Source organism: Oncorhynchus tshawytscha, linkage group LG03, assembly GCF_018296145.1.
Source record: "Oncorhynchus tshawytscha isolate Ot180627B linkage group LG03, Otsh_v2.0, whole genome shotgun sequence".
NCBI lineage: Eukaryota > Metazoa > Chordata > Actinopteri > Salmoniformes > Salmonidae > Oncorhynchus > Oncorhynchus tshawytscha.
This window is the reverse complement of record NC_056431.1, coordinates 51484485-51508571: the sequence shown is the minus strand read 5'-3', so window position 1 is coordinate 51508571 and position 24087 is coordinate 51484485. Positions and strand designations below refer to the sequence as shown.

The window sequence follows — 24087 nt, the reverse complement described above, 5'->3', positions numbered from 1 at the left end:
AACACACACTAGCTGTGTTCCAACATGAGTACTTGTGTTCTATCTAGAGCGTATAGCAAGTACGGAAGTCAACTGTCATTTTCAAGTGCGATTCCAAACATAAGAATGTCCTCATCCTGGTTATCAGCTGTTTAGGCTTCGAACACACCGACAACGTCATTGCGCAAAATAGTACGCAGCATCATCTGGATATGTGTGCAACAAAAGTTCAACATTCACCTTCTGCTACCATTTCTGTCAAGCCGTCTACACATACAGTTTGGCGCATACGTTCGATAAATCCAACATACGTGCCACACTGAACGCACTGCAACTGCCTCTGCAACGCAAGGCTGCAAGGCAAACGCAGCGTTTCATTGGAAATGAATGGAACTCTGGTGTACCAAAATGCAATGACGCTGTCGGTGTGTTCGAAGCGTTAGTGATGAACATCTAAACGAACAAAAATCAGCAGCATCAATTGTGAAGACCTGGACAGCTTTTTAATCCTGAATCGGTGAACATGCTAGCCAGCCAATGACAAATTGAGCAAGGGACAAGTGGCAACTGATGCGTTCATTTCACTCCATAGCATTGGCTTGGCAGGAGAAAACAGTTGTGCCCGATTAAAAACGTAGGAAATGCTGCAAGCTATGTTCTGTTCAATCTAGGCCTGCTAGCCAGCCAAGTTACTTGTGCATTCTTACATGATCAGAGTGGCACCGTGAGAGGCATGGTCATGGGTGTGGCTGAAGGATTCCCAGTGCACCATGGACAGCGGCACTCAGTTCAGCACTGTGGAAGGCTGCACTACCTTTAGCACCAGGCCAGCTGAAGACAGCAACAGCTTTGCTCACCCAACACACCTGTGCAGGATTACTAATCAGCACACCTTCAAGGAATTCCCTAATCAACTGACTGGCACAAGAGTGCAGGCTGGACCTCACTCAAGTGGAACAGTGAGGAAGACACAGCCAGAGCGTGCCTACTCGCCCACTTCAACTATGGTTCACTCTCCTTCCACAGACTCTGCCAGTGAGGCCACACCGCCACAGGTGGCTTCCATCTTTAACCACCCTCTCGCTTGGCTTGTGGACTAGAGTGCTAGAGACACTAAAAGCTCAAGTAAAAGCGTCTGAAACTTGAACTCTCTTGTTGTGTGTTTACTCATTGCTGTTTGTATAGTCTGGCACACCCCACTCTTACGACAATCAGTCAATATGTTCATGCAGTGTCTGTTTACCTAATGTTAGTTAACTTTCTTCTAGTCACTTTCCCCTCCTGTGTTTCACCATTGCATATAAGAAAATGTTTTGAATAACGAAATTATCAATTCAATGTCAATCTGACCACTTAAGGCTATGAATGTGCAAAACTGTTTAGAAAACATTGCACATTAACACAGGCAGTTGTTATTCTCAGCAAATTAAACCAACACTGAAATGTGAACAGTGAGGTTAATTTCTCCCCACTTGGCCTTATGTTTCTGTTCTGTTCTCCTCAGGTTGAAGCACATCCCAACCCCATCATCCAGACAGATGGAAAGAACTTTGGGAAGCTCCCATCCACCAGGAATATCACCCTATCCCAGGAGTTCAGTCAGGAGTTTATTCAGCCGTGTGCAACATCACTGTAGAAGTAAATCCACACGTTAGTCTCTATCATGCAGAATTGTCAACTCATTGGAACATTTGAAGCCCATTCTAAAATACAGACGTGGGGGATTTACTGCCCTGTGTACACAAAAACCTGTAAACTCCTGTCCTGTGTATAAAAAAGCCTGTAAACTCCTGTCCTGTGTATAAAAAAACCTGTAAACTCCTGTCCTGTGTATAAAAAAGCCTGTAAACTCCTGTCCTGTGTATAAAAAAACCTGTAAACTCCTGTCCTGTGTATAAAAAAACCTGTAAACTCCTGTCCTGTGTATAAAAAAACCTGTAAACTCCTGTCCTGTGTATAAAAAAACCTGTAAACTCCTGTCCTGTGTATAAAAAAACCTGTAAACTCCTGTCCTGTGTATAAAAAAACCTGTAAACTCCTGTCCTGTGTATAAAAAAACCTGTAAACTCCTGTCCTGTGTATAAAAAAACCTGTAAACTCCTGTCCTGTGTATAAAAAAACCTGTAAACTCCTGTCCTGTGTATAAAAAAACCTGTGACAAGTGTTAATGTTTCCCCATTATTCTGGTTTTGAGGCTTGGGTATCTATGGGGTGCAATTCATCTGTCTTATCCCCTGCAAGGAGAAAGGACGACATTCATAATATTACAATGGTATATGCATTTAATTGAATATATATTCCTGTTTGACTTGCATCCATATAATTCAATTGGACAAACTCTCCTTTATAATATCTCAGTGTTTGTTTTGTATTTAGCTTACATTAGGATGAAGTAGCCTAGGCCTTCTAATCTAGTTGTATTGTATCATATTGCCTATCATTTAGGTGAATATAATATAAGGTGAAAATAAAACCATGCTATCTTGCACGTCAGTGTCACATAATATTCATGGGTGTTGTAGTTGTATGAAAGTATCACACTGCAAGCCTGCTAATTGGAAATGCAACACCAGCAGTCCTAATGCAATGCAATATTAGTTTCACAGTGAAACAACACTATTCTGGCTATTTATCATTCTTAAGCAAATGTAACTTTCTTTGTTGGTTCAGCCTCTGTACAATGCATGAAAACTTACCTGCAATTTGTGAGTGGAGGACCCCACATAAAATTATTCTGGTCGGTGTCAGCTTAAATCACTAACCAACAGGTACTGAGAAAATCGATTCAGTTACTTGTTTACTAGTTGCTCACGCTGCGACATTGGATACAATGTAAACAGACGTATCTAGCTCGCATAAAAGCTAGCTTTGTTGACGCCAGCTGCGTGATGATGCTGGTTCCTGTTTATGTTAATAGGTCACGCCAGAAGTACATTTCAGTGTAACAGATTTTTAGCGCTCTCCGTTCTTCCATGCTACACAGTAGGCTCTCTCAGACGTTCTTGGAAGATCAGGACGTTCTTTGAAAGAACGGGAGAACACGGAACAAAAGTGCGCATTTTGGAACACTGCCACTAGCATGTTTCTGAAGTCTGTCAGAAGTTCCCGAAAAGTATTAGACATCTCTGTGCAATCATGGGCAAGAGAAGAAGAGAGGATAGGAGGAGGAGGGTGGCACCTCATATCCTTCCATCTCTGCATCTTTCACCACTGTCCACCTCACTTTTCAAGTCTCCTTGAAACTTCACAGGATGGGCACATACAGTGCTATTGCAACAGCAGCATCATAAATATATACAGTGAGCTCCAAAAGCATCGGGACAGTGACACTTTGCTGTTGTTTTGGCTCTGTACTCCAGCACTTTGGACTTGAAATGATAGAATGACTATGTTAAAGTGCGGACTGGCAGCTTTTCAGCCATATTACAGCACTTTTTGTACATGTTGTAGTTCCCCCATTTTAGGAGATCAAAAGTATTGGGTGAAATTCACTTAACATGTGATTTAAAAGTAGTAAAAAGTGTAGTATTTGGGCTCATATTCCTAGCATGCATTGATTACATCAAGCTTGTGACTCGACAAACTTGTTGGAAGCATTTACTCTTTGTTTTTCGCTTGTGTTTAAAAAAAAAGGTTAAATTGTTAATGGTAAATAATGTATTTTGGAAAACCTCGTTCTTATAATAGAGGTTAGCATGTCTTGGGGGTATGTTATTTGTGCGTCTAACTGTAAAGGACTATCCGTAATCATGGTAGCCTCCACATTAATGTTAGATATGCTTAGTCACTGTCCAAATAGTTTGGAGCTCACTGTATGTCTACTTGGACGTGAGATATAAGATGTCCAGGCTCTCTCAAGTCATCTATCTTAAAGGTAGACTCAACAAAATGACGTTGCCACGAGCAGCACCCCAGACATTGAGCGAGATGCAACACTTCCCTCTCACGCAGTCACACATAGTATCTGCGCATGTGCATGGGTTCGCTTCACGCTCTTACAGCGTGGTAGCCACGGGACCAAAACAGCAGAGAAGTTGAGCCTCACCATGACCCACTATGGTGCTTAATTTCTGCATCTACGCCATATCGCTGAGTCTACCTTTAAAGATGATTAATTTATGATTGTCAACACTCACTCAATGTTAATCTCTTCAGATTTTGGGGGCATTGATAATATATTATTTTCATCTAAGGACCTTGACAGAAAGCGCATCAACAAAGATGCATTATGTTCCTAATACATATTTGAAATGGAAATAGAAAAGAAAGAAATGGGGTACATGGGTTTTTCAAGTAGCACTAATCAAACCTATTGTTCTTAAAGTGTGAAAAGGATGTGACGGAACAGCGACCGGTTTAGTTTATTGTGTTCTAAGTAAAAGAAATCTCATTTTATTTTCAGTCTTGATGTTTTTCACTCCATATTTGATAGGAAGGGATTTCTAATAATGATGCTATCATTAGATTATTTAACTCAAAATGAAAGTTATTTGTTCTCTCTCTCAGACCAACTAGAGGATGAAGAGAGACAGAGTGAGAGAGACAGAGTGAGAGAGACAGAGTGAGAGAGCCAGAGAGAGAGAGAGAAGAGAAAGTGAAAGAGAAAAAAGGAGCTCCATAACACAGACCCTCTGGCTCCTCTCCAAGACGGGGTGCACTGTGTGTTTACTGCTACATGAGAGGCTGAGAGGCCAGCTCTATAATTCCTGAATGATTAAGCAGAAACACAGGATTATAGGAGTAATTGACAACTGGCTGGGCTGAGAGTTTGGTGCTTTGTTGTTCCATTTCCCACAATTTTCATGGACCTGGAGGAACCAGAGAGAGAGAGATAGAGAGAGAGAGAGAGAGAGAGAGAGAGAGAGAAGCCTTGCACTCAGGTCTAGATTTGGGTTTAAGTTCAGACAAAGCCTCTGAAGTCATGTGACCAGACCTGTTGGAGCATCATGTCTGTGAATGTGCAATGCTGTTAGAGGATCTGGAGGATTGTATTCAGAGTTTATGTCAACCATTCTGAGACAATCACACGCCTCCTTCCAAAGATCAAGTCATAATTGCACATTATCGACTTCTAACCACATTGGTGGGAAATAATTGTTGATAAATGGACAAGACAGCACTAAAGAATCGTTACCATTCCATTGTATTCTAAAAAGCCTGTAGATTGAAATAAAGTCATGTTCACATGACAAGAATGTCTATACTGCGAGTAAAGGTGATTATATGGTGTTCTCTATACAGCACACAGATTACAATCATTATCCAAAACACCAGTCCTGCTCTGTTCTTTCTCATTCTCTTCTCAGGATGTCCAATCATCTTTCTCTCAGATTCATCCATCTGTTGACTTACTATGACTGTGATATGTGGTTGTCCCACCAAGCTATCCTAAGATGAATGAATTAACAAACAGTAAGTCGCTATGTGACTAAAATGTAAATGTTCTTTCAACTGAAAGTGGAAAAAAATACTGTTTGACAGATTCACAAACACACAAAGTAACCTGTATACAGGCATTTACTGCCAATTAATCACACACACAAACAGTTGAAGTCGGAAGTTTACATACATTTAGGTTGGAGTCATTAAAACTCGTTTTCAACCACTCCACAAATTTATTGTAAACAAACTATAGTTTTGGCAAGTCGGTTAGGACATCTGCTTTGTGCATGACACAAGTAATTGTTCCAACAATTCTTTACAGGCAGATTATTTCACTTATAATTCACTGTGTCACAAATCCAGTTGGTCAGAAATGTACAAAGTTGACTAAGTTGACTGTGCCCTTAAACAGCTTCGAAAATTCCAGAAAATAATGTTATGGCTTTAGAAGCTTCTGATAGGCTAATTGACATCATTTGAGTCAATTGGAGGTGTACCTGTGGATGTATTTCAAGGCCTGCCTTCAAACCCAGTGCCTCTTTGCTTGACATCATGGGAAAATCAAAAGAAATCAGCCAAGATCTCAGAAAAAAAATTGTAGACCTCCACAAGTCTGGTTCATCCTTGGAAGCAATTTCCAAACACCTGAAGGTACCACATTCATCTGTGCAATCGATAGTACGCAAGTATAAACATCATAGGAACACGCAGCCGTCATACCGCTCAGGAAGGATTCATACCGCATTCTGTCTCCTAGAGGTGAACATACTTTGGTGCGAAAAATGCAAATCAATCCCAGAACAACAGCAAAGGACCTTGTGAAGATGCTGGAGGAAACAGGTGAAAAGTATCTATATCCGAAGTAAAACGAGTCCTATATCGACATAACCTTAAAGGACGCTCAGCAAGGAAGAAGCCACTGCTCCAAAACAGCCATAAAAAATACAGACTACGGTTTGCAACTTTACATGGAGACAAAGATTGTACATTTTTGAGAAATGTCCTCTGGTCTGATGAAACAAAAATAGAACTGTTTGGCCATAATGACTATCGTTATGTTTGGAGGAAAAAGGGGAGGCTTGCAAGCCAAAGAGCATTATGTGGATATATTGAAGCATCATCTCAAGACATCAATCAGGAAGTTAAAGCTTGGTCGGGTCTTCCAAATGGACAATGACGCCAAGCATACTTCCAAAGTTGAGGCAAAATGGCTTCAGGACAACAAAGTCAAGGTATTGGAGTGGCCATCACAAAGCCCTGACCTCAATCCTATAGAAAATGTGTGGGCAGAACTGAAAAAGCGTGTGGGAGCAAGGAAGCCTACAAACCTGACTCAGTTACACCAGCTCTGTCAGGAGAAATGGGACAAAATTCACCCAACTTATTGTGGGAAGCTTGTGGAAGGCTACCCAAAATATTTGACCCAAATTAAACAATTTAAAGACAATGCTACCAAATACTAAGTGAGTGTATGTAAACTTCTGAATCACTGGGAATGTGATGAAAGAAATAAAAGCTGAAATAAATCCTTCTATCAACTATTATTCTGACATTTCACATTCTTAAAATAATGTGGTGATCCTAACTGACCTAAGACAGGGAATCTTTACTAGGATTAAATGTCAGGAATTGTGAAAAATGTATTTGGCTAAGGTGTATGTAAACTTCTGACTTCAACTGTACCAATAAACATATACACACAGACAAAAACCATTGCATTATTCATCATCCATTTGATTCCACTTCCAGCAGTTATCCTCACTGTCAGCTTAAGACACCAGCCCAAACATCGCAATCGGTCCAATATGGAATAACTCTCACGAGTACTATAGAGAGAATGTCCAAGCTGATTCATATGTTTTCATAGCCTTTACCATCCTACAGTAATGGTACTGCTGAGGCTGAGGACAGCACAGCTAATCATTAGCCAGTTAGCTACTGCTATGTTCTGGCTGCTGATCCAGGGCCAGGGAGGATGATAAAGATCCAGAGGACAAGAGGACCAGGGGAGCTGCCAACTTAATGACCCAGAGAGAGGAGCTGATTTACGGGCTCTGTGGCCCCATCGTGGCCCATAGACAAAAGCCCTCCCTCTATTCTCATCTATTGCTGGGGAGAGACGTAGTTCCTAAAGAAGAAAACCAAGACGCTCTGCATCACCTCCTGATCGTACATCCTCCAGGCCCATACACAACTCTAAATAGACAGTACTGTGTGATCAGTTTTTTTTTGGTATCTTCATCAGAATCTCGAAAGTGGTTGCATATTGTGCATGCAATACAAGGCTCAAAATCAGGCAAAGAACACAATAAATCATTGATTGATAGTCATTTGATCCTGCAAGTCTTCGGCAATGTCTGAAATTCTGAATTCTGAGTGGATGAAAGGGGACAAACACTGTACCCCATGAGGACTATAAGCACTTCATCAACGTATAGAAAGTAGATAGATCGGAAGCTGTCTAATCACTTTAAACCCAGGTGAGTGGTTACATGGTCTACATCCAAACCTACACTGTTCAAAGACATGCACAAAAATCCTCCCCTCCATCATAACTCACATGGCCTGGAAACTCCTTGAGTATGGATGGATGAAGCTATGGAAGCCACTGGGGTGGCTAGATGAAGCTATGGAAGTGACTGGGGTGGCTAGATGAAGCTATGGAAGCCACTGGGGTGGCTAGATGCATCGATGGAAGCCACTAGGGTGACTAGATGAAGCTATGGAAGCCACTGGGGTGGCTAGATGCAGCGAAACTCATGGTTGTGTAAGTACAGAACCAATGCTCATCGTTGGTAAGACTCTCTGCGATCCTTCGTCTTGTGTGAATGGCTCCTCTGTGTGATCGGCAAAGGTTCTGCCAGCGGCCCTCTGTCCCCTGAATGGACAGCGCTAGGCCACATTTTTAAGGCACACTAACGTACCATAGCTGACCGACAAAGTCGATGTGGTAATTTACCAGGGAGAATGATGCTCCCTTTAAATCGCCTGGAGGGCAATAACAGACAGAGCCTTTAAGACTGTGGGCGCCTCCAAAATTGCATCCTTTTTCCTATATAGTACACATAGGGCTCTGATCAAAAGTCGTGCACTATAAAGGGAATTGGGTGCCATTTGGGATGTAGCCCTAGACTACAGTTGAGATGAGCCCTTAAACTGGGTTTTCTTTCCCTCCATCCTCTATATATCCTCCCTCCATCCCTCCATCCCTCCATTTACACTTGAAAAGCGGCTCGTTGTCATCCTGAACCAAATATCAGCAAACAACAGGGAGGGGGGGGGCACACGTTAACACGGCCCCCGCTTCACAGGCTTCAGATAGTCCACATAGATCCAGGAGAAAGGAAGACAAAGGAGGACAACAAAAACAACAAACAGAAAGGAGCTTCTTCACAGGCTTTTACACAAGGCCTAAACAGGGCGGGGCATTTCTGGTCCACTGACAGGGTTTGCGGAGACATTTGGGGCACAAAACGAATCAAGCTGGGCAAGTCAGAGCAACGAAGGAGAAGGAAATTAGAAAGCGCAATAGAAGCTTAGTGCCAGCCAACTAGGCTCTTCAATAGAGTCGACTTTCTACAGAGTTGGCCCATGCGCCTCATCATGACAACTGGGTGAGGAAGTTGGAGAGTTGGCGTCTGAAACTTTAGGTGCTCAATGAGCTCAAATCTTTACTGGCCGGGCGGGCATTCTTTCTCCACTCAAAGGAAGCACACCCTCTGGTACTGGAAAAACCTCCATTCCTCAAACCTCACCTTACAGAGACAACTATCTCAATAAAATACTTTTAGAAGATAAATAACTGATAGCTGCATACAGTACACTTAGCTATTACATAAATCAATTACATAAACTTCCACATTCTTGGAGAGGAGCAGAGAAGAGAGGAGATTTCAAAGGCAGTTTTTTTTAAACACATCACCTCTCAGCTTTGATTCTTTGATTAGCCCACATAGAGCCAATTAGATGAAGCCGAGTTCCTGGTGGACTTCAGCCTGCCGCCAAACACTCATTGTGGGGCGGAGGAGAGAAGAGAGAGAGAGGAAGGAGAGAGAGAGAGGAGAGAGGAGCTGTGGGCGAGAGAACTTCACCATTAATAGGCTGGATTTAATAACCGGTTTCACCCTTCCTCTCTCCATCTCTCCATCACCACCACGCTCCTCTTTTCAAAACGGTCCTTTCTGAGTTAGAATAAAGGGATTTTACATAAAAGGCTCCCTGCCTCAGGCACTTTACTACAGGGGCTGTAGAGAAGAAGGGGAGGGAAAAGAGAGAGAGAGAGAGAAGGAATGATAGATGACTTTGAGCTTCCTACATTTGGTCTCCACTGGGTCCAACGATCTCAGAGGTATGGGACAAGGGGACGTGTGGGACGCAGTCGGAAACTAAACACTGTCCAACCTAATATCTAATATACACACGTACCAAACAAAACCAATATCAATCCCAACCCGAAAACTTCTACAAAAGCGTAACAAAAAGTAATGTGTAGGCTAGAGTTTGAAAGGACTTTGTCTAATGAACCCTATACTATAGAAAATACATGATCAGTTTGACAAGGGTAGAAAACAGACATAAAGTCCATTTTAACCCCAAAATGGACAATCACGTTTTGAACTAGATTCAATTGTACAAGAAGCGAAGCATAGTACTCACCAGCTAGTCATCACTGGCACATGGTCCTGTGGCTACAGGGATGGGCTGAGAGGGCTGTTCTATCTTTTAGAAACCTATTTCAGAGAGAGAGAGAGAGAGAGAGAGAGAGAGAGAGAGAGAGAGAGAGAGAGAGAGAGAGAGAGAGAGAGAGAGAGAGAGAGAGAGAGAGAGAGAGAGAGAGAGAGAGAGAGAGAGAGAGAGAGAGAGAGAGAGAGAGAGAGAGAGAGAGAGAGAGAGAGAGAGAGAGAGAGAGAGAGAGAGAGAGAGAGAGAGAGAGAGAGAGAGAGAGAGAGAGAGAGAGAGAGAGAGAGAGAGAGAGAGAGAGAGAGAGAGAGAGAGAGAGAGAGAGAGAGAGAGAGAGAGAGAGAGAGAGAAGAGAAAGAGAAGAGAGAGAAGAGAGGAGAGAAGAGAGAGAGAGAAGAGAGGAGAGAGAGAGAGAAGAGAGGAGAGAGAGAGAAATAGAAGGGGGAGGGGTGAGTCTTTCAATTCACACTAGTCATTTGCCTCATTCCCACAAGTAGTGTGCAGTGCCACAAAGAACCACTCACACTCTTGTAAACAAACCGCCAAACCGTCAATGGTGGAGAGAGGGTGGACCTGGAATGGCATTTAAACTGGAGTTTATTAGGCTTCATGGGCTCTGGGGGGCTGTGGGGGGGCTATGGGGGGGCCGGGGGTGAGATGGAACTGGGAAAAGGTGGATCTCCACCCCAACTAAATCTCCCCAACAAGTCCATTACGGTTCAAATGTTAAACCACGTACTGTAGGCTATAATTTAAAGCCTAATTTACTGTAGCTTAATTTAAAGACTTCATGAATATATATCTGCCCAAAATCTATACGCTCCAGACAGTTCAATCAAACTAACAGGTTAATATACTTTACAGTTACCATTTGGGCTTTAGGCTTCTGATCAGCAAATTGGAACATAATAGTGTTCTGCGGTTTCTACGGCAACCTCTGTGTTAGGCTTAGACACCCTAGACTCTGGACGTGTATCAGCGAATGCCACTAAGCACATACCATATTTGAGAAAGTTCCCGTAACTAGAGTGCGGAGCCTTGACGATTGGAGATAAACTGCAGATTGATGCCTGCTTCTCTGCAAGTTCTGATTACTTAGTTCTAATATCCTTATTAGGGAGCAAACACAAAAACAGGTGGACCAATGCAAATAGGAAAGTCTGGAGGATTTGCTATGGACACAGACCCTGAATTTGGATGTAGGCAGCACCACTACAGACAGACAGTAGCAGGAATGTTATGGCTGCACAAAGCAAGCACCCACATCCTAGTGTCAACATGGCCTAATGCTCTCTCTCTCTTTCACCAAATCAAGAGGTCAGAGAATTCTCACAAATACAAAGAGTAACGGGGTTATAGCTTTAACATCGGTTATGTCTAAACTATTCTCTTCAGCCACTTTAAAAGGTTTCCTCTTCCTTGCTTTCCTTCTAATGCTCTTGCTCACTCTCTGCACGCACACACAGACACACAGAGAGACAGACTGAGACAAACTCTTAGACAAACATGCACAGCATGTCTAGAAACAAATAAATATTTGTGAGATTGACTAGAATGCTAATGGTAAACTATTAAGAGAAGTGTGCTGATTCACCTCGTTCTTATTCCCACCTCCCACCTCTGAAACAACGGCTCACAGCGGGACAGGACATCCAACCATTCATCCAGAACCAGAGTGATGGAGAGGAGTGGCTGTGGTGGGATGCCACTTAAAATCCCAATTAAAATCACAGCATGCTAAACAAGTGGTGTAAATCACTGCACCAGAGGCTCCACTTTGGTCTTAATTGGAGCCATTTCCATGTTCTGTACCCTGGTGGGAGCCAGGTGCCACTGTACCCTGCACGATTACAACGCTCACACACTGTAACACAGTGTAGCAGGAATGCACTAGACTCAATGGGGAATCAAGGCAATGTGAATGAAATGCTTCTTTAGTGGTTGTAAAGGAACACAGCACGATGATGAACGATCTGACAAGTTGTAGGTTGGGTTTTCCTCATCGTCTTTATTAAAATGGTCTGGGACTCATAGACAAACGTAACTCATGGTCTTAATAGAGAAGACATTTTACTCACAGCCAGACTTTACTTCTTTACTTGGACAGCGAGCCGGTGGATCAAGATTATATCAAGGTTAATGGATATGAAAGTCTGAGGAAAGTACCGGCATACGTCAGACCAATTCATTTGACCTCTTCACTGCTGAGTCAGTCTGACTGACTCAAGGCATTATCAATCCACACACATTCCATTAGGCCTCCTCAGATCTGCTTAGAACACCATCCAACAGCACCACGGCCCCATCGGTACCCACAGCCTACCAAACTGATGAAGGAGGAGAGGTGCGGCAGTCAGTGCAGGACTTAATTAAGATTAGAGGAGGACAGAGACAGAGCTGCAGTTAGCCTGCCTGGGCTGTGCCAGCTGGGCACAGGGTTTAAAAGTTTTAGAGTTCTCCCTGAATACCTGCCTGGAGGTCACAGTCTCTTTAGAGAAGCTGGAGAGAGGGAAAGATAGATAGATGGATGGATGGCTGGAGGGTGGGAGTGAGTGAGGGAAATAGGGAAGGAGGAAGAGAGAAATAAAAATAGAGGAAGCGAGAGAGAGCAGAGAGGGAGAAAGAGAGAGAGAGAGAGCAGAGAGGGAGAAAGAGAGAGAGAAGAGAGGGAGAAAGAGAGAGGGAGAAAGTGCAAAGCTAAATTCAGGGAGCTAGGATAGAGAGCGAGAGAGTGTGCCAAAAAAAAGTGACAGCGTAAAATAGAGGGATAGTAATTAGGAAGTAGATAATAAGACTGGTCCGGAAGGCTGAGAGCTGGGAGCTCAGAACGATGTGAGATGAGATGAGATGACCGCATCAGAGGGCCACGCTCAATAAATCCATTAACACACAGAGAGACGCTGCTTTAAAAAGGTCAGCCTGACAGAGCTAGACAGCATCTGCGTCCCAAATGACACCCTAGTCCCTACATAGTGAATTTGAATTGGGACGCAGCCAGCGTCTTAGCTTCCACACCTGAAACCATGGTATCACGCTGACAGGGGAAGATCTACATTACCCTATTCTTCTATTCTCCCTCTGTGGTCTGTCCCTATAAAACAGGGTCCTATATCTCAGACAGTCGCCTGCCTGTGTTGGCAGAGGAACGTAGTTTCCAGCCCAGTTTCAGATGTCACTAGCCCTTCATCAAAGCCCTTGACAGCAGTGTGCTCTAGCTAGTTAACCACCACTGAAACCAACGGTCACATCTTGACAGAACCATGGAAATGAGGGCTCTCTATCTTTCCCTTTTCCCCCTCTCCCTTTCTCTCTCGCTCTGTCTCCTTCTCTCTTGAGCTCACAGGCGCTAAAAGATAGGAGCTCAATTATAAACTTGTGTAAACTTGTGTAACCACAGTCACTAGTGAATGAGTGTGTGAGAGAGCGTTGACAACAAGTCTGAGCTTGTGGATACAGAGAGAGCCGTGTTCAGACTGGCTAAGTAAAAACCCCTAGGGCCTTGTGTGTTTCTGTTTCTCCACTTGAGTGTGTGTTACTGGGCTGGAGACTGGAGCACACACACACAGGAGACTGAAGTGGCACTCTGTAGTAATTAAATAGCGGAGCCATTAGAGCACCCTGAGGTATTAGCATCAGCCATGACAGCCTCAGTCTGCAGCTACACACACACAACCAGCTCTAAAAGCCAACCAGCCAATCCACAACTGCTTCCAGATAAACAAAATCAAATTCATTCCAATGTCTCCTATCTGGATCATCACAGGCACTTGGATTATACAGTAGGATTAAAACTTTACATTTTTTAAAGTTGGGAGAAAAGCACTACTACTTTCCTGTGAAAGGCCAATCTTTGAGGTAATGAAGGTAAGAGTCTCTCAGACAGACAGAGTCTCTCAGACACACAGAGTCTCTCAGACACACAGAGTCTCTCAGACACACAGAGTCTCTCAGACAGACAGAGTCTCTCAGACAGACAGCATCTCTCAGACAGACAGAGTCTCTCAGACACACAGAGTCTCTCAGACACACAGAATCTCTCAGACACACAGAGTCTCTCAGACAGACAATGGAGAGTTGATACACCAATGGACTTGGGGTCAGGGTAACCTTGACACAGATCAAACCCCACAAACTGACACAATTTTTTTAACATACAGTCAATAATACAATAGAGAAAGTCTATATACAGTGTGCGCAAATGAGGTAGGATAAGGGGAGGGCGAGGCAATAAATAGGCCATAGTGGCGAAATTATTACAGTATGGCAAATTAAACACTGGGGTGATAGATGTGCAGAAGATGAGTGTGCAAGTTGCGATACTGGGGTGCAAAGGAGCTAAATAAATAAAATAAATCACATAGAAATCACATATGTTATGTAGTAATTCAATCTCCATTATGATTTTTCCATCTGTCTATCCATTTTACCATCTCCTCTCTGCCCCTCATAGCTGAAACCCCCTAACAAGAGAGGCTTCCAATACCTAATACCAACATTTCTTTTTCCATTCCCGCAGGCTTCCAACAGACTTGAATCAGGCACACAACTCTGAAATAGAAACATGTTTGATATGCTGCAGACCCAGTATATCATCAGAATGTTTCATGTTTGCAATTTTTCTCCAAGCTAGTTACTCCAGGCAGCATTGTCTGAGGCATGCAGGGAACTGAGGCGAGGCCCAGAACAAAACAGTGCCTCTGGGATAAAGAAGAGGCACGATGCAGTGCGGAGGTGGGACATTGATCCAGGAGAGACCACCTGGAGGGGGGAACCAGGCACCACTCCAGTCAGCCCTGTTCTGTTCTCCCTACCACTGCTGGCCTGGAAACAGCCATAGCTGGAGTGGAGGGGGAGCGTCACTAATTATGACCCCGACTGGGGGTGTAATAAGGCCCCAGTGCCTGGGAGAGAGAGTGGGTGGAAAGGAGAAGAGGACGCAGTGCGGCACACAGTACCTCACTTTAGGGGAATTCAGTACAGATGAAACACATCTCATAGTGGAAGCCGAGTCTGCAGATAACTTGCAATGAATATGCAAAGCCAGGGATGTGACGGTCATGGAATTTTGGATGATGGTTATTTGTCAGCCAATTGACCGCGGTCACTGTTGTAATTATTTGAATAGCAAATTCATTTTTTTTATATACCCTACCGTTCAAAAGTTTGGGGTCACTTAGAAATGTCCTTGTTTTTTAAAGAAAAGCAATTTTTTTTGTCCGTTAAAATAACATCAAATTGATCAGAAATACAGTGTAGACAATGTTAATGTTGTAAATGACTATTGTAGCTGGAAACGGCTGATTTTTAATGGAATATCTACATAGGCATACAGAGGCCCATGATGAGCAACCATCAGTCCTGTTTTCCAATGGACCATTGTGTTAGCTAATCCAAGTTTATCATTTTGAAAGGCTAATTGACCATTAGAAAACCCTTTTGCAATTATGTTAGCACAGCTGAAAACTGTTGTTCTGATTAAAGAAGCAATAAAACTGGCCTTCTTTAGTCTAGTTGAGTATCTGGAGCATCAGCATTTGTGGGTTCGATTACAGGCTCAAAATGGCTAGAAACAAATAACTTTCTTCTGAAACTTGTCAGTCTATTCTTGTTCTGAGAAATGAAAGCTATTCCATGCGAGAAATTGCCAAAAAACTGAAGATCTCGTAAAACACTGTATACTACTCCCGTCACAGAACAGCGCAAACTGAATAGAAAGAGGAGTGGGAGGCCCCGGTGCACAACTGAGCAAGAGGACATTAGAGTATCTAGTTTGAGGAACAGACGCCTCACAAGTCCTCAACTGGCAGCTTCATTAAATAGTACCCTGTAACGGGTGTCGTCGTCGGATGAGGAATAATCGGACCAAAGCGCAGCGTGTTAAGTGTTCATGCTTTTTATTTAAACTGAACACTACAACAAAATAACAAAGAGAATAAACGAAACCGAAACAGTCCTGTCAGGTGCAGAAAACACTAAACAGAAAATAACTACCCACAAAACACGTGGGAAAAAGCTACCTAAGTATGGTTCCCAATCAGAGACAACAATAGTCAGCTGTCCCTGATTGAGAACCATACCCGGCCAAAACAAAGAAATACAAAACATAGAAAAAGGAACATAGAATGCCCACCCAAACCACACCAAACCAAAATAGAGACATAAAAATTTTTTTTAAAAGTCTCAACGTCAACAGTGAAGAGGCGACTCGGGGATGCTGGCCTTCTAGGCAGAGTTGCAAAGAAAAAGCCATATATCAGACTGGCCAATAAAAAGAAAAGATTAAGATGGGCAAAAGAACACAGATACTGGACAGAGGAACTCTGCCTAGAAGGCCAGCATCCCGGAGTCGCCTCTTCACTGTTGACATTGAGACTGGTGTTTTGAGGGTACTATTTAATGAAGCTGCCAGTTGAGGACTTGTGAGGCGTCTGTTTAGCCCTATGCAGACCTAAGACAGTTGTGCTAACTGACAGACCAAGAAGAAAGCCTGTCACTCAATTGACTTCAGATTGGCTACATAAGCCTAAGACAAAGTTCTCTCCATGCACAGAACATGGTGCTGACCTGACCCAACATCCATTTTGGCCACAGTTTGATCTGGTCTGTTTGACGTGACCTCTCACCATTAATGTGTTAGGAGCTCAATCCATGCAATGCCACACACTGACCCCTAAGCTATCTGATGTCTGATGTGCTTATTGCCCTCCCATATTCATAAAGCATCTCAGAGTAGGAGTGTTGATCTAGGATCAGTGTTGCATTTTAGATTATAATGAATGTGATTATATTGACAGGGGGACCTGGTCCTAGATAAGCAGTCCTATGAATACGGTCTTAGGCCTCCCTATCGCAGTAGTAGTCCCTCTGCCACTCAGTCATGCCGCTCAGTTGTCTTAAAGACTCATCTGCTTTTGTAGCTGACAGCCAGAAAAGGAGGGAAAATGGGAAGAAGTGAGGCAAAGTTATATAACATAAAAGGCTTCAAGGAGGCTTCAGTTGGACTCGGCCTGGGCTCAGACGTGAAGGACTGTCTGACTCTGTTTAATAAAAACAAAGCACTCTGGGTAAACTCCACTGGGAAATAGCGAGGGAGGACTTATGTGGCTCAAACAGAGACAAACAGACAGTAGGACAGACCAACAGAGAAGAAATCACACTGATGGGGTGGGACTCAATTCCTTTTCTTTTCATTTCACAAGCTAGAATTTAAGACTATTCATTATTAACTTGAGGACCGTCAAACCATGCAATGCCTTGTGCCATTGCCTTCATCAGTGGACTGCATAGAACATGAAAAGACAGGCATCTCAGAAGAACTTCACTTATCTCTGAATGACTGAAGGAAAAAGAAGAGGAATGATTGAATAATGTGATGTTTACTACCGGAGACTCATCAGTCATACTGTACATGCCTATGCTTAACAACTCTTTAAATTAAAGCACTTAGCAATTAACAGTGAATAACCGAGCCAAGAGACAGGTTCAAATGATATGTGACATACTAAAAGAGGCCGTTCATTTAGGTTCAAAGAGACCGTATCCTAAGAAGGAAATAAATAGACAAAGAGCCTGAAAAGTATATGTGTGTGTGTGTGTGTGTGGGTGGGTGTGTGTCCGGACATGTGTCTCTGTTCGTGTGTGTGTCAAATTGTCTCAGGCTTTAAAACATCGATAATTGCTGCATAAAATCTCAAACAATATGTCATACTTGGAGACAACTTTATTAGCTTCTCTCCTGATAACAACACTTACTGACTTGACTTGTCCCCTGTGGAGCATAAAACTGACAACACAGAGGGGAAGGTAATATAATAGACCCACACATACATACTCTCTGTCTACAACTCAATCATATCATCCCACTGTCTGTTTAAAGACCACAGATGATCAAACACAGACCAGATTCAACTCCCACCACCTGTCATATGTCCCAAATGGCTCCCTATTTTTAAATATAACTAGGCAAGTCAGTTAAGAACAAACTGTTATTTACAATGACCGCTTACCGGGGAACAGTGGGTTAACTGCCTTGTTCAGGTGCAGATTGACAGATTTTTACCTTGTCAACTTGGGGATTCAATCCAGCAACCTTGCGGTTACTGGCCCAACACTCTAACCACTAGGCTACGTGCCACCCCCATTCCCTATATACAGCACTGCTTTTGACCAGGGCCCATATGGTCCATTATATAGTGCACTATAGGGAATCAGACGCCATTTGGGATCCACCCCTGCTCAAAGCTGCACTTATTGCAATTAATGAAGAACCCCATTTAAGTGACTTTCTAAAAACAATAGGCACTACTCCTCTAAAGCATATCCTCTGTCTATGCTGCCCTTCTGGAGTACTGCGTGAGCCTCATAAACTATGTGAAACACTTCAATAATAACATTGAATTGAAGCCACTGAATAAAGCGCCAATCCAATAAGTAAATACCGTCAGAGAGAGACAAGGACTCAAAGGCAAAAGGGTGTGTCCTCAGTGCTCCACTTTCTTCGACCAATAGACATGACTGCAATTAATGCCATAGTATAAATCCCTTAGCTTAGAGGGAAAACAGTCAGGATGTGTCCTAAATGGGACACTACTCCTTATGTAGTGCACTACTACAGTACACTATATAGGGGACAGGGTTCCAAATGGGACACACCCTTTTGAGACAAACCCTCAGTCTAAATGGAACACAGTTAAAGTAAGACCATGTGGATCAGGAGGATGTAACAAATCACCATGGGACATTCCTTATTAATTACTGCTGTTGGTGAGGATATTCAATAAAACATAAAAAAATGACCATGCATCAAATAGCACACCATTCGACTAGAAGCAGATTTCTATAATAAAAAACGATATGATCATTGAGCTGTTCAACAGAGCTTATGACATCCACAAGACTGAGTGACACCATCGTTTTTCATCAAGGCAAGGTTTGAACGCAATCTTTCCCCCTTTGACAAGTTTTCACTTCACCTGGATTCCAAAGTAGTTGCATCAGGTGTGTAGATCACTGCACACGCCCACCAAAAGTGAATCAACTTCTGGCAGAGGAAGAGAGAGATAGGGGGAAATGGGGACAAGGAAGAGAAGGAGGATAGAAGAGGAGGATGACACAGAAGAGTGGGCTCCTTTAGTCAATGTGAGAGTGTCCTGGCAGGTTTCTGTTGCAGTGTCTCTGAGGGCTGAGCAGAGACACTAGATCACTGATGTTGGCACCACCACTCAAGTACGCACGTCACACACACGTCACACGCACGTCACACGCAGGTTGCAGGCATGCACCCACGTCACACAAGCAGACAAGCGTGGATGCACGGACGCACAAACGCATCCCCACCCCAGCTGCTGTGTCTCAGTGTCTCCCTCCACAGGGTGGGACAGCATGAGACTCACACAGAAATGTATGTGTGTGTGTGTGTGTGTGTGTGTGTGTGTGTGTGTGTGTGTGTGTGTGTGTGTGTGTGTGTGTGTGTGTGTGTGTGTGTGTGTGTGTGTGTGTGTGTGTGTGTGTGTGTGTGTGTGTGTGTGTGTGTACTGAGTGTTCAAAACATTAGGAACACCTGCTCTTTCAAAGACATAGACGGACCAAGTGAATCCAGGTGAAAGCTGTGATCCCTTAAATATGTCACTTGATAAATCCACTTCAATCAGTGTAGATGAAGGGGAGGAGACAGGTTAGAGAAGGATTTCTAAGCACTGAGACAATTTAAACAAAAAATTTAAGTGCCTTTGAACGGGGCCTGGTAGTAGGTGCCAGGCGCACCGGTTCGAGCGTGTCAAGAATTGCAAAGCTGGGTGTTTCGGCGTATGCTGTCAATGTCTCAATTGAGACCTCACAGGCCCAACACTTGGGGGAAGGAGAGCTAACTGGCACGGAGAACAAATGCAGAGTTTAGACTGCCATACATAAATCTACATCAGCCCAGGAGGAGATCCAATGACATACAATGGTTGACTATCTTCTCAGTGGGGTTGTTGAGTATCTTCAGGACACCCTCTCCACCATGCCCACCACAGTAGGTTTGATCTCAACATCAAACCCTGAGATCACAGCAGGAGAAGCTGGGTTAAATTGGTTGAAATGATGTCATAGTGACCCACTGGGATTAGACTGGCACTAAAAGACTGGCAAACCAGTTGATACAGTAGATCACTGGTCTCTGTTGTCCTAAAGACCCACCTTTCTGTGGAAGACAGACAGAATAAACTACAGCCTTTAGTTATGATGTCAATGAATTAACCAGGAACCGCTTTGGCCATTCTGTTCTGTGAACCTGTTCTAGAGGAGAGGATCACATCACTCATTATAATGGAAACTTCATGCTTACAATTTTATTTATATTTTGTATTTTTTTATGCATTTATTTATTTGTTATTTATTTTCTTTAAATTTGTTAGACTTTTTTTTCATACTTACAATACATACTGTACACATGAACTGTGTGAGAGTGATGAAGAAATGTTGTAAGTAATAGGAAAATAATGGGAGCGAGATGGATAATCAAACAGTAAGAGTGCCCACATCTCTGACTTGGTACTGACGAAAATGACTTATTACAAAAAAACACAAGGAAGCGGTAACATTAAAGTATTAGAACATGAAGGACAAACAATACACCATCAAGACACTATCAAACATGTATCAGTCTTTCTGCAACAGAGCCATCCTTATGTGTGAGGGTGTCTACTACCACTATCAAACATGTATCAGTCTTTCTGCAACAGAGCCATCCTTATGTGTGAGGGTGGTGTCTTTCTGCAACAGAGCCATCCTACTACACTATCAAACATGTATCAGTCTTTCTGCAACAGAGCCATCCTTATGTGTGAGGGTGTCTACTACTACTATCAAACATGTATCAGTCTTTCTGCAACAGAGCCATCCTTATGTGTGAGGGTGTCTACTACCACTATCAAACATGTATCAGTCTTTCTGCAACAGAGCCATCCTTATGTGTGAGGGTGTCTACTACCACTATCAAACATGTATCAGTCTTTCTGCAACAGAGCCATCCTTATGTGTGAGGGTGCGTGTGCATGATAGTGATATAAAATATATGTCATAGTTTCCTTTTTCATGATCGTAACCTTGTGAAACCCGAACCCTCCAAGATCCCCCCATAGTTCCCCAATAGCTGTCCCTCAACCCCCTCGGAAGAAAAAAACAACAACAATTAATTCCAATCCCCACCCCCAAGAATCCCCCAATGCACCAACAACCAAGAGAATGAACTAAAGAGACAAAAGAAAAGGACAGAAGAAAACAGAAAACAACTATGCAAAAATAAGAATAAGAATAATAAGAATAATAATAATAATACATTTAAATCAAAGGACATCAAGGACAACTGAAATCATAACAGCAATGCCTACTTTATATGTTCGTGTGCATGTCTGGCACTATTACATGTATGTGTGTGTTCTTGTATGTGTTTATTTGAATGAGAGTGTGTGTATATGCATGTGTACAAACACCTGCACAGCATCAGCCTCAGGCAAACAGGCATTAGTTGTAAAAACACTGCCACTTAGAGTCATTCAAATGTACTTTTATTATGTTTTATTTGGACTTTTCCCCCCCCCTCTATCTTTTGACCATCATTCTCTCTCTCACACAGCAACTCCACTCCCACTTGTCTCCAATTCCACATCCCAACCCTCAGCATCCCTCAGCCCATCCCATCTATCTCTGCTGGCCACCCACTTCGTGTTTCTACGCAACACATATCTTTCAACTGTGCTATAATGTTTAACGTACAATTTCAATCTATCTAATCAAATAGAATCTTCAGACTGCGTGTTGAAGATAAATACTTTTACTAAGAGTATTAGTATATTAGTAATTGACTGACCGGGTCTCTCCAGATCTCCTAACATTACTATTTCTAGGGTCAATTTTAGATCAATGCTATGCATTTTCAGCCATTCCTGAACCTGAGACCAGAAACAGGCAATACCAAAATAAATGGTCTATTGATTCTGTATCCTCACAACAAAATCTGCAGAGCTTCAATGACATCACTATTGTAAATCTTTCAAAAAGACACAAGGCCATTAGACAGTTATTTGAATTGCCTGCCTTGCTCTACCTATTTGATATAGATATAGCACCTCTCAGAGGAGGCAGAGAAAAAAGTTCAACAGCGTAAGACCTACAAAAACTGTCTGTCTGAGTCTTTAACACCCACCTGTTTTACATCTTGTTTACTCCTCTCACAGCAGAAACAGAAGCAGACTCTGTCATTGTCCAAAGCTTAATGAGGCAAAGTCAAAGAGCGGGCTGCCACCATCACCACTGCTTTATAAACTGCTGAGGGTAGCCGGGTGGCTGGGCTCTATGCCAGCAGAGGCACAGCAGGGCGCATCATTGGGGGGGGGACTCAATTGGTCCATGCAATAGAGTGCAGGGTTGAATCGGAAACTACTATGCATTCCCATGGGAATTATACATGTAATGACTGTAATGACTGACTGTTACAGTGGGGTAACCTGGCTTACTGCCTTGACACAGTGTGTTAACCTGGTTTACTGCCTTGACACAGTGTGTTAACCTGGTTTACTGCCTTGATACAGTGGGGTAACCTGGCTTACTGCCTTGATACAGTGTGGTAACCTGGTTTACTGCCTTGACACAGTGTGTTAACCTGGCTTACTGCCTTGATACAGTGGGGTAACCTGGCTTACTGCCTTGATACAGTGTGGTAACCTGGTTTACTGCCTTGACACAGTGTGTTAACCTGGCTTACTGCCTTGATACAGTGGGGTAACCTGACTTACTGCCTTGATACAGAGTGGTAACCTGACTTACTGCCTTGATACAGTGTGGTAACCTGACTTACTGCCTTGATACAGTGTGGTAACCTGGCTTCAGCCCCACAGTAACTGTCATCCAAACCTCTTCTATGTCTCTCTTTCCCAGAGGACATCATAACTCACTTACAACATGTTGCTGAAATGAGAGAGCAGTGCAGCTGAAAAAGACATACACCGGTGTTGAAATAGTGTAATTACAAGTCCTACCTTTGTCCATCTGCTACCTACCCATCAAACTATCAATCTTTCTATCATTGCACCATCCATCATCCATCTATCCCCCAACACACACACTACATACGCTCTCACACACACATATGCATATTGATGCCACACACACAAACACACTCACACATTGACACACTTTCACATACGCTGCTGTTACTGTTTATTATATATCCTGATTACCTAGTCACTATTACCCCTACTCACACGTACATACTGTATTACCTCAATTACCTCAACTACCTCCCAGCCCTGCACATTGACTCGGTGCTCCTTGTGTATAGCCTCGTTATTGTTATTATTGTGTTACTATTTCCTTTTTTATTTAGCACATATTTGTCTTACTTTTTAACTCTGCATTGTTGTGAATGGGCTCGTAAGTAAGCATTTCACTGTTCAGTCTACACCTGTTGTATTCGGCTCATGTGACCAATACGATTTGATTTGATTTGATTTACAACATGAACAGACCCCTAGAACATCCCAACAAGATATCACGGTTCGACATGGTTTGACTTCAGTATTCAACATTTGTTTGGGAGGGGGGGGGTGGAGGGACGTCAAATTTCGACGGTTAGGGTTTAGGCATTCATTCTGAATGGTTATGGTAAGGGTTAAGGTTTGGGATAGGGTTAAAACAAAATAACAAATCAACGAGTGCCTAGCACTGGGATTGAACACACAACCCTCAGGCAGGACTTTCGCTACATTGAGCTGAGCAGATAGACAAGGCTGTCGAGACAAAATAACAGTCATCATGCAGTCTTCAAGGCCATGCTAGACACACACACACACACACACACACACACGCGCACATACACACGTACATACACACATGCTAGACAGACAGGGACAGACTAGATACATGCATGGGCTGATGCTGGGCTGGTGTGTTAACTAAACACACACAGGGGAGCACTGATGTCTGTCTGAACAAACTCAGATGTCTTGTCTGTTCTTATACCAACATGCCCATCAATGATTCAGGCCAAGGGTTTGAAAATAAGAC

General features: G+C 43.0%; 1 protein-coding gene across 5 annotated transcripts in view; it reads right to left on the bottom strand.

Moving 5' to 3' along the window:
• LOC112224267 (semaphorin-5B) overlaps positions 1 to 24087 on the bottom strand; it is a 202061-nt gene that overhangs the window by 157754 nt on the left and 20220 nt on the right. For 4 of the 5 annotated variants that reach the window (XM_042319446.1, XM_042319462.1, XM_042319470.1 and 1 more), the window contains exon 2: positions 10018 to 10091. The exons of the other annotated variant lie outside the window; for it this stretch is intronic. The gene's annotated coding sequence lies outside the window, so the exon portion shown is untranslated. The remainder of the gene's footprint in view (positions 1 to 10017; positions 10092 to 24087) is intronic. 5 annotated transcript variants of the gene reach the window in all.